Raw genomic sequence first — 11250 nt, 5'->3', positions numbered from 1 at the left:
TTAAAAATCGAGGCATCAGCTGTAAATAAAACCTGGTTCCCTGCCAATCGAACTTTTTAAAAAATACGCACAGGCCCAAATGAATTCATTAAAACATGAGCCAGCACTGCAGCCTTGTATATTTCAAATGGCTCACTATGATTCCATTTTATTGTGTTCCTTCCCACAAAAATTCTTATGAAATTAGTCACTAGGGCTGTTGAGAAGAATGCCCTCATGCTGTCAAGGGGAGGGCAGAATATACTCCTAAGCCATGTACCTCTGCTGCCCATATCCACATTGGTTTCCACTTGATATCTTTGCTAACAGAAGATGCATGAAACCACGGTAAATAATTTCCAGTCCCGTGAATTTGAAAGATGCCCAGAGGTGTAGCTACAAGGTTGGGGGTGGGGACTAAGGCATTGCCCCCTAATAAGAATTTTGCTCCCCTGTGTAAATTTCCTTCAGTCTCAAAATTTCTAGCATTGCAGTAACCTAAAACTTCAGCTGAACATTTAAAAAGTGAATTCAGATATCCAAAGAAAAGGGACAGCAAAGTGACCAAGAAAAAGTGGATACAGCAAATATAAGGATTCTAGGTGTAGATGTTTTTAGTCTCTCTCTCTCTCTTTCATCCCCTCTCCCTCTCCCAATAGCTATTTCCTAATAGGCTTGAAACAGAAAAGGCCCTATGGCTAACTCTAAAAGCCACTAGGGATTCCACAATGGCAACTCTTCTTCCCCCCCAACACCATCTTTTGTTATTCCCCCAGTTTTTGGGTGGTTCCCTCCCCACTCCGATTCTGCAATGTTGAAATGTCTTCCCTAAGACTTCATTACAACCAGTAACATACAGTATATCCACCACCATTTCACACATGACAGTTGGACATGTGTGGCTAAGTGACATCAGAGCGTGGTCAAAATGGCCAGTTACTAAGGCAGAGAGCTAAGAGAAGCTCTTTGCTTTTGCCTGATTCTACTGGGAAGGGCAAGATTCTGCCTACCTCTTGCCTCTCCTCCCACTTCCTATCACGCTAAGTGGATTACAAACAACCTTTGCGTTTAGAAGTCAGTTTGCAGCAATTTACGTAAGTGTAGGACCAAGGCAGAAAGTTGAGGAGGAGAGATACGAGCTACATCCTCACTGCAGAAATAATCCAGTTTGACACCACTTTAGCTGCCATGGCTCAATGCTATGGAATTCTGGGAATGGTAGTTTGTTGTGGCACAACAAAATGGTGTCAAACCAAATCATTTCTGCAGCCTGGATGTAAAATGTGCAAGTGGGGCATTTTAAAAGCAGCTAAAAATGGGGTGATAGAGGATTATTTGGGACCATCCCTGCCAAATGGAATAGTTGGAGGGTACGGTAACAGCTTTAAGCTGAAATCTTCTTAAAATCTTCTTCCACTCTTTTGACATATCACACACACACACGCACACACACCAAAGTCTTCTCTAAATATTAATTCAGCCCTTGGACTGAAAGAGGTTTCCCACCTTTGGCCTAAAATCCCAGAATTACACACTTCCTTTTCCTGCTTGCATCCAGACCTTTAATATATAGTGTCCCATGGGCTACCAGGGAGGCACACAATCAGTCACAAGATTTGAGGAAAATCTTCTTGTGGTATCTGTGTCTATTATGTTAACAGTTTTTCCTCACAAACATTATTTTGAGGGTGATCTCAAGTTACTTGTACTTAGGAAAACATCCTGATAACGACCTGCAACATGCACAGAAGGTTGTTTACATTACCCCATATCTCTTGCTTAGGATGGTATAATTTTGGTTTAAAATAAACATTTCTTCTGGCGGGGAGTTCAGAATTATACACTTCAAAATCTGAGTCCAACAATTGATAGTGTATTTATTCTTTGTATTTGTATTTGCCTGGATTGATGTGCCTTAGTGCACTTGCATCCATGTGTTGCTGTTCTCTAACTGGACCGCAAAGGCTATTCAGAAGCATGTTAAGATCGATGAATCGTGCCACGATAAAAAGTTGCCCTGCAAAACTGGCATGTGGCTGATGAGAAGTATGGAAATGTCTGAAGGAAAGTCACGAGGTGCCGTTGATGGGATTTTTCTTTCGCTCTGCCAAATTGCCCCGGCTACTGCAAGCTGTTGGGACCTTTCTCTCTCTGTGGGGCTCATTAGCAGCACAAGGCTGTTTTCATAAGGCAAATGTGAGTCTTTTGATGTGACATTAGCTTGGAAAAAAGCAACAGAATCCGTTACTGCTTAAGTAAATGCTACATGGGGCTCATTCCATGATATGTAAAGGTATCAGAGGGTCAAAGATGCTTCCAATTGCCAAGATCTCTTGGCTCTGCATTGGCCTAGCTTCAACATATTTCAGCACAGTAAGAGACAAATGGCAAAATACATTGGGGAAAATGTTTCAGTCTCCTACCTTCTTGCCCCAGGGAGCCTGCATCCCCCTGGAATGATGACTGTTGGTGAACTGGGCTGAGGAAAGTGGGCATGTTGCTGCTGAAGAGTGCTATAAATGCCTCCATTCAGTGCATCAAAGGCCATTGCTTCTTCTTTGTCTCAGGGTGGACTAAACAGCCAATTTCACCAGTAAAAAGTGACTTCCTGCAACCACATCTTAACCCATAAAAGCTTGGTTATGTTAAGGACTTCCATACATATCCAAAGTTAATACAGTCTAACAACCGACTGTGGAATACTTGTGGTCCTGTGTTAAGCGCAAAGTCAAATGTGGCCATATGGTTATCTCACAGTCTGGTAGTCCTATAAATCTGATTTAGGTTTCAATTATAATTGCAGAAGTTCAAAATTCACAAGAGCTAGAAACCCTCACAAAAGGCATAATACTACTTCTAGGTAATGATCCTGCATCTGCGTTTCCTCCTCTTTCTGTTTATCTTCTACCACCAGCTATGGTCTGCAGTGGCCAGGTTAAATAAATTTTAAGTGTCTCTGCTCAAACATAGGACTCGGTGAATTTCATGGGATTTACTCCCTGCTGACATCTGGTTTGACAACAGGAATCTATGAGTCTAGGGGTGAAACAGATGGTTCCAATGGGGGAGGCTTGGAGCCGCCCCATTTAAGGGTGGATTGGGGCCACAGCAAGCAGACGTGCAGCCCCAATCCAGTCAGCTTCCACCCCAAATAGGAGCGGGGAGAAACCGCTTCTATTTGGGGCAGAAAAAAGTTGCCCATTTGTCTCTAGAGCTGGGTTTTCACTGGCTCCGAGGCAAGTGGTGTCTAAACACCATGTCCCCAAGTCGCCCAGAAGCTGGCCAACATGTAAGTTGAAACGGCCTTGGTCGCCTTAGTCGATGATCTCCATCTGGACATCGACAGAGGAAGTGTGACCCTGTTGGTGCTCTTGGACCTCTCAGCGGCCTTTGATACCATCAACCATTATCTTACTTGCTAATTAGCTTACTTGCTGTTCACCGCTATGATCTTTGGAATAGCGGTATATAAATAAAACAAATTATTATTATTATTATTATTATTATTATTATTATTATTATTATTATCCTTCTGGAGCGCCTGAGAGAGCTGGGAATCAGAGGCTCTGCTTTGCAGTGGTTCTGATCCTACCTCTCGGGTAGATTCCAGATGGTGTCGCTTGGGGACAGTTATTCGGCCAAAAGGGAACTCAGGTTGGGCGCCCCTCAAGGAATGATTCTGTCCCCAATGCTGTTCAACATTTACATGAAGCCACTGAGTGAGATCTGTTAGGGATTTGAAGGGTTAAAACACAGCACACAGGGAAATGCTTGATGTGTGTGTGTTTGGCCATGAGCATTTAGCAGAGTGGCAAGGCTGATCAGCACAGCTGAAGCTCATTGTCTCAAGGACACTTCAGTGCCCAAGTGCACGTAGCCATGGCTGATGAAACCATGTGTCTAGATTGCACAGGAGACACATGACATGGTTACACACCTGAACTCACTGGGTTTGGGAGACCACATGGTCTGGAGACTATATAAGCCCAGGGGTTGCAAGGGTGTGGTGTGGGTTTGTAGTAGGAGTTGGATCGGTATGGTTTGGAGTTTTGGAGATCTAGTTTTGTATAATAGCACTGTGAATAAAGAGCACTTTGGGAGACTTAGTTTCTCTGGTGGTTTATCAGAAGAAGCTATTGCATCGGTTTGCTGTGTGTCCCCGGAGGTTCCTGCATTGCTGCAGTTCCTGGAAGACATCCAGTTGCTGTCATCCCAACTTGGACTTTGGAGCCACGCTTCTGGAAATTTGCCAGCTCTGCTCCAAGGGTCTAATTTAAGGCTGCTTCGGCTGACTGGAAAAGGTCAAGCTTGCAGTGTCTTATGAACGAGGAAGGGGTCTTCCACGTGGCCGCTCTGCAGATCTCGGCCAGGGGGGCATTTGTGATTAAGGCAGCTGATGTGGCCGCGCTTCTAGTGGAGTGAGCGATGATGCCCTGTAGCGGCACCAGATCTAGGGCTTTGTAGCAGGCACTGATGCACTCTCTGATCCACCTTGACAGAGTCGATAGCGACACCTTTTTACCCTGGGACCTTGGATGGAAAGAGACGAACAGTGTTTCCGACTTTCTAAAACTCGCAGTCCTCTTTAGGTAGATTCTGATGGCCCTACGCACATCCAGGGTGTGCCAAATCTTTTCTAATTCTTTGGACGGTCGAGGGCAGAAGGAGGGCAGAATGATGTCTTGTGATGAGTGGAAGACCGAGTTAACCTTGGGAATGAAAGTCGGGTCCGGCCGTAGTATGACTGAGTCTGGTCTAAAAATGCACAGTTCTTTCCTGACAGACAGCGCCCCTAACTCAGACACGCAGCGCGCCAACGTTATGGCCGTGAGGAACAATGTCTTGAAAGTGAGGAACTTGAGAGAAGCCTCTCTCAACGGCTCAAAAGGACCAATTGTCAATGCCTTTAGGACCTTGTGTAGGTCCCATGAAGGGAAGCGGTGAATCGTCGGAGGAGATCTGTTGGACACTCCCTTGAGGAGCCTTCGAATGTGAGGGTGTTGGGAAACTAGGGCCGCCTCCTCGTGTGGGAGGATGGACGTGACTGCTGTGACCTGTCTTTTAACCGTGTTAGGTCGGAGACCCTGGTCGATCCCATCTTGGAGGAACTGGAGAAGGGTAGGGACCGTTATCCAAAAGAAATCTCTCTTTTTAAGTTTGCACCATCGCTTGAAAGCCTTAAAGGTGTATTCATAAATTTTGATGGTCGATGGGCGCCTGGAAGCCAGGATGGATTCAATCACCTCCGGCGAATAGCCGTAGCTTGTTAACATGAACCACTCAATCTCCAGGCGTGAAACTGAAGCCAGGAAGGATCTGGGTGGTGAACCTGACCCTAGGACAGCAGGTCCGGTCTGGGAGGAAGAGGAAAACTTGCTGTAGCCAGACTGAGGATCTCTGAATACCAAGGGCGGCGGGGCCATGCTGGAGCCACCAAGATGACCTCTGCCCTGGTTTTCCTTACCCTGGCCAGAAATCGCGTCAGCAGGGAGGTCGGTGGAAATGCGTAGAGTAGGCCCACTGGCCAGCGGCAATTGAGGGCGTCGAAGTCCTCCGCACCCTGTGTCCAAAACCTCGAGAAGAACTTCGAAATCTTGGCATTGACCGGAGAGGCGAAGACGTCCAACGTCGGGAGGCCGAACTCCAGTGAGATCCTCTGGAACACCTCTGGGTGCAAGCTCCACTCTCCTTGGTCTATGTCGGTTCGGCTTAGCCAATCCGCTTTTGAGTTTAGCTGACCTTGTAGATGTTCGGCTTCTAGGGAGAGAACGTTGTCTTCTGCCCAGGTCAGTAGGGCCTGAGCTTCGTCCATCAGGGATCGAGCTCTCGTCCCCCCTTGTCAGTTGACATGGGCCTTGGCTGTGATGTTGTCCGTCCTGATCAGGACCGGCTTGTGGAGGATCAGTTGTTTGAAGGACAGCAGAGCCAGACGGATCGCTCGAAGCTCCAGCCAATTGATGCTGTGGCTTGCCTCTTGGGAATTCCACTGACCTTGGGCTAGATGGGTTCCGCAGAATGCACCCCAGCCCCTGAGACTGGCGTGATCTGGACTTTGTCAGGCTGCCAAATGAGCCGGCTCTTCTGTATCGCCGGTGAGGTCCACCACCGGAGGGATTGACATACGGCGGTCGGGACCAGAATCGACATGGACTTCCTGAGAGCAATGGCTCGCTGGTGTGGAAGAAGCAGCCACTGGAGAGGCCTGGCGTGAAACCTCGCCCAGGGCAGACCCTCGATGGTGGCAATCATCAGGCCTTGGAGGCGGGCGAGCTGTTGCAAGCTGGCCCTCAGAGAGCCCAAGATCCTTTGAATTGACGACTGGATGGAGTGGATTCGGTCTGGAGGAAGTCCGACCGACCCAGCTTGGGTGTTTATCATGGCTCCGAGGTGGGTGATCGTCTGGCTGGGCTGGAGAGAACTCTTTTCTAGGTTGATCAGAAAACCGTGAAGCTGAGTGACCTGAGGACTCTGGTGGTGTCGAGTCTCGCCTGTCGGATGGAAGGAGACCTGATCAGGAGGTCGTCCAGGTAAGGATGAACATGAATGCGATGAGACCTCCCATGGGCAACCAGAGCCACCAAGACTTTGGTAAACACCCTGGGAGCCGAGGAAAGGCCAAACGGCAATGCCCTGTATTGGAAGTGCCTCTTGCCATATTTGAATCAAAGGAAGCGGCGTGATGAAGGGTGAATAGGGATATGTAAATAAGCATCCTGAAGATCCAGCAAAGCCAGAAAGTCTCCGTGTTGAAGGCTGTCTAAGATGGTCTTCAGTGTTTCCATCCTGAATTTCTTTTTGCGAATAAAGAAGTTCAGGCCTCTCAGGTTTAGTATGGCTCTCCACGACTCATTTTTCTTTGGGAACTAAGAATAGGGTTGAGTAGCATCCCTGTCTTTTTTGGTCTTCTGGAACAGGTTCGATGGCTCGAATGGAGAGGAGTCGATCGATTTCTTCCAGTAGGAGGCGATGTCTTGAGGAGTTGTTTGATCTTGGCGACGGAACGAACCTGTCGCTTGGCGACGGAACGAACCTGTCGTGCGGTCTTCGGTGGAATTCTAGCTTGTAGCCGTGATGCACCGTGTCGAGGACCCACTTGTCTGATGTGGACGTCTCCCAAATGTGTACGAACCCCTGTAGTCTGCCCCCTACTGGAGGGACCCCGTCATTGGTGTTGGTTTTTTCGAGCAGGCTTGGAACCTCCTCCCTCCTTGGTGGGGAAGGAGGGTTTGTTGTGTTTGGGGAACTTGGAGTCTCCCCACCGTGGCTTGCTGGCCCTGGACTCCCTGGCTCGAAAGGAGTTAAGAGTTGGAGCTAGCAGGAAAAAAGGGCCTAGAGGAATGATAGGCAGAGCGATTCCTAAACTGTCTCTTATCCTCCTTTTTCTTGGCTGAAAGCAAAGCCTTTTTCTTGTCCTTCCCCTTGATCAACACAGGTTCTAGAGATTCCCCAAAAAGCTTAGAGCCTAGGAAGGGAGTAAAGGCTAGGTTTTGTTTGGACTTAGTGTCCACATTCCAATTTTTTAGCCAGAGCTGGCGTCTGACCACCACAGTCGCCGCCTGTGCTCTAGCGGTCTGCTGTATGGCATCGAGTGTGCCATCTGCTGCAAAGGCTGATTTCCTTAATGATCTTATTGATCGTCTGCCTAACCCTGGTATCTGCATTGGGGAGAAGATCAAGTAGGTCTCGCAACCACTGGAGATTGGCACGCATGACCATGGAGACGGTGGTATCGGCCCTAATTGCGATAGACATGGCCTCATGGGCCTTTTTGAGGCCGCCCTCCGCCCTTCTATCCTCCTGGTTTCTGAGGGTATCTTCGCCATCTCTGCTGAAGACAGCCAAAGAGACAAGGGCGGACACCGGGGCATCAACTACGGGGATCTTGAGCCTGTCCATGACAGTCGGCTGAAGAATATAGTGTTTTCTGGTAACGCTGTGAAAGGGTCTGCTAGCTGCGGGGCTATTCCATTCGTCCTTGATAATCTGCATGATGTTAGAGGGACATGGGATCTCTTGGACCGAGGGCGCTGTGAGTGGAAACAGGTCCTCACTGACCCTGGGCAGATCTGACTCGAGGGGGGGTGGCTGACTAGAAGGCAGGCTGATGCCCAGCGTTTTAGTGGTCTTCTTGATGAGTGGGGCATAATCTTCTGGCCTTAACAACCACGAGGACGTGGTAGTGTCCTTGGCGCTGTCGCCCTTGTCGAGGGACAGTTCACCCTCGGGCTCAGAGTTTGATGAATCAAGAGGAATCCCCGAGGACTCCTCCTCGGATGAATGGGTGGAGCGGGGGCGTTTGGGTTTAGGGGTGGCTCTAGCATGTCTGGCCCTCTTGGCAGGGGGGCGGTAGGACTGCTCTGACTCAGAACCTGAGCAGGAGTCGCTGCCTTCATCTGCTCTGGATCCGGATGAGACCGGATCCCAACGACCCCCGGATCCCTGGCTGGAAGTCCTGGCCCTCCTGTCAGGGACAATGGGGGCAGCCCCCCTTTTTTTCCCCCGCGGGGCCTTTTGCATGGACCCTAGCCGGGTCGTTTGGGAGGCCGCGGCCTCTGCAGCCAAAGGGAGGGGGGTCCCCTCTGTCAGCTGCTGCCGCGCTTCCACCGATCCATCAGAGGACGAAGACCCAGGGCCCGCAGCCGGCAAAGCCGGGGCTGGCCTGGGTAGGGTGGAAGCCGGCTCTCCCTGAGGGCTGTCCTCTCTGACCAGATCCATCTTCAAAGAAGGGTTGGGAAAAAAGGAAGGGAAAGGAGAAGGGAGGGTAGGAAAATCTTTTTTTTTTTTTTTTTTATTTTTTTTGAGTAGGAAAAAGGTAGGGAGGAAGGAGTCAGGTGAGCCAGGAGAGCCAAGGAGCCACAATCCAAAAAATAGAAGCTTAGAGCTTTAGAAGATGCGTCCTAGCAGGAGCGAGGCAGGAAGAAGACGGGTTGCAAGGGGTCACTCCGCCCATAGAGGCGGGGGGCGGCCCCTGGCCTTTGTTTTTTATCTCCCTGCCTACCAGGTGCCAAAGAGGCAGAGTTACCCAATATCAAGGAGGCTCGGCTCCTTCTCTGCTGGGAAATATTTCTGTCTTAATTTTCTTCCATCAGAGAGATCAGGGTGGCCTACTTGGATTTCTGACATGATCTTCCATCCACGATAAATATCTCAGCTGCTCTCACTGGTCCCCTACTAGAAGGGGGCAGGTGGGGCATCAGACCTGTCTTCCCCAAACCTGTGCTCTTCAGATGTGGTGAGTACTCCTACCATCCCTGCTGGTTGGGGATGATGGGAATTTTAGTCCAATAGTGAGCCCTTGTAAATTCCTACCATTATTTTCTGAGACATTCAGATGGGACCTGTTTAAAGCCTTGATTTATGAAAGATATTTTTTGGACACGTAAGCTCGCTAGCTTGTCCAAGTTTACCCTGTCCACATGTTCCAAAATCAGTCAAAGACACTCCCTCATTCAGCAGTTTGTATTTTACAGTCCTTTTTATTCATAAGTATGGCAGCAGAAGCACTGTGGAGTATGAAGATATTTTCTCCCATAGAGCTGCCCCAGTAAAAAAAAGGGGTGGGTGGGTGGATGCTGGGCTTCCCAGAGTAAGCATGGTTGGAATCCACCTCCTTTATTCACAGCATAGAAAGTCAGCTCACACATCATAAGGGTGCAATCCCTTCTTTCTGAGCAATTACTTAAGTCCCCTTGTCAGATGGCAACCACCTGGATAACTGCTGTAAATAATGTCTAAGTTTAGAGTGGCTGTAGGAGTGTGCATACCCTAGCAAAAAGGAGGAGAGCAAATAGTTCAGCTGCTTTCAAATGTTAATACAATTCAGTGTGAAGTCATTACTCCTCCTATTAGCAAAAATAGTATTTATCATGCTAGTGGGGAAAGCACGTTTTCTGCTCACAAGGGATGTAGTTCTTCATTTTTCAGTTTCTTTTCAAAGTAGTGATGAGCAATTTCAGAAACTTTCTTCTTATTGTCAGAAAAATTGCAAAAAGCAGGCAATTTTTAAAAGCTATTTGCAATTTGGGACTCAGCCCTCACAAAATTAGCATGTGGTTGCTTTCAGCAGAAAACAGCATTTTCTGCATGGAAAATAATACTTCTATGCACAAATATTAACTGTATCCAGAATAAATCCCCAATTACAGCATTTTTTGCACACGAATTAGTATCGCTGCATGGAAATATTATTTTCTATGCATAAAATGCCTTCCTGCACAAAAAATGCTGTTTGTATGCAAATCAACCACCTGTGAATTTTACGCAGATTAAATCCTCAATTACAGTATTTTCTGTACATGAATTAATATTTCTGAGTTATTTTCTATGCATAAAATGCTCTTACCTGCACAGAAAATGCTGTTTTCTGTGTAAAACAACCAGATGCAAATTTGGTGGAGAAGAAGTCCCAAAACTGCAAAGATTCTTGTCAGTGTAAGATTCTTCCCATGATTTCTCAACACTTGAAAAATGTGGCTTTCAACCATTTCCCAAATATTTTCAACTATTTAAACTGTTTAAATATTTGAACCATGAAATGTTTAATATTAAATAACTGATTAAATTAAATATTTAAACATTTTTAAAGGGTTTAAACTTGCAGATAGATGTTTGCATAGGTAAATGTGGTTTTAAACATCGGTCTGACCACTCCATTACACTCTCCCTCAGAAAATACACAGTAACTGCCAAAGGTGAGATGGATCCAGAGGATATGAGGGGTCTTTATCCTTCATGACACCAAATTAGGGGGAATAGCTAATACCCCAGAGGACAGGATCAAGATTCAAAATGACCTGAATAGACTAGAAAGCTGGGCCAAAGCTAACAAAATGAAATTCAACACAGAGAAATGTAAGGTATTGCACTTAGGGCGGAAAAATAAAATGCACAGATATAGGATGGGTGACACCTGGCTGAATGAAACTACGTGTGAAAGGGATCTAGGAGTCCAAGTAGACCACAAGTTGAACATGAGTGAACAGTGTGATGCGGCAGCTAAAAAGGCCAATGCTATTTTAGGCTGCATCAATAGAAGTATAGTGTCTAGATCAAGAGAAGTAATAGTGCCACTGTATTCTGCTCTGGTCAGGCCCCACCTAGAATATTGTGTCCAGTTCTGGGCACCACAATTCAGAAAGGACATTGAGAAACTGGAGCGTGTCCAAAGGAGGGCGACAAAAATGGTGAAGGGTCTGGAAACCATGCCCTATGAGGAACGACTTAGGGAGCTGGGGATGTTTAGCCTGGAGAAAAGAAGGTTAAGAGGTGATA

Source organism: Sceloporus occidentalis, unplaced genomic scaffold (genome assembly GCF_023333645.1).
Source record: "Sceloporus occidentalis isolate IW3139 unplaced genomic scaffold, rSceOcc1.0.p SCAF_4, whole genome shotgun sequence".
Taxonomy (NCBI): domain Eukaryota; kingdom Metazoa; phylum Chordata; class Lepidosauria; order Squamata; family Phrynosomatidae; genus Sceloporus; species Sceloporus occidentalis.
Note: the sequence above shows the minus strand (reverse complement) of the source record.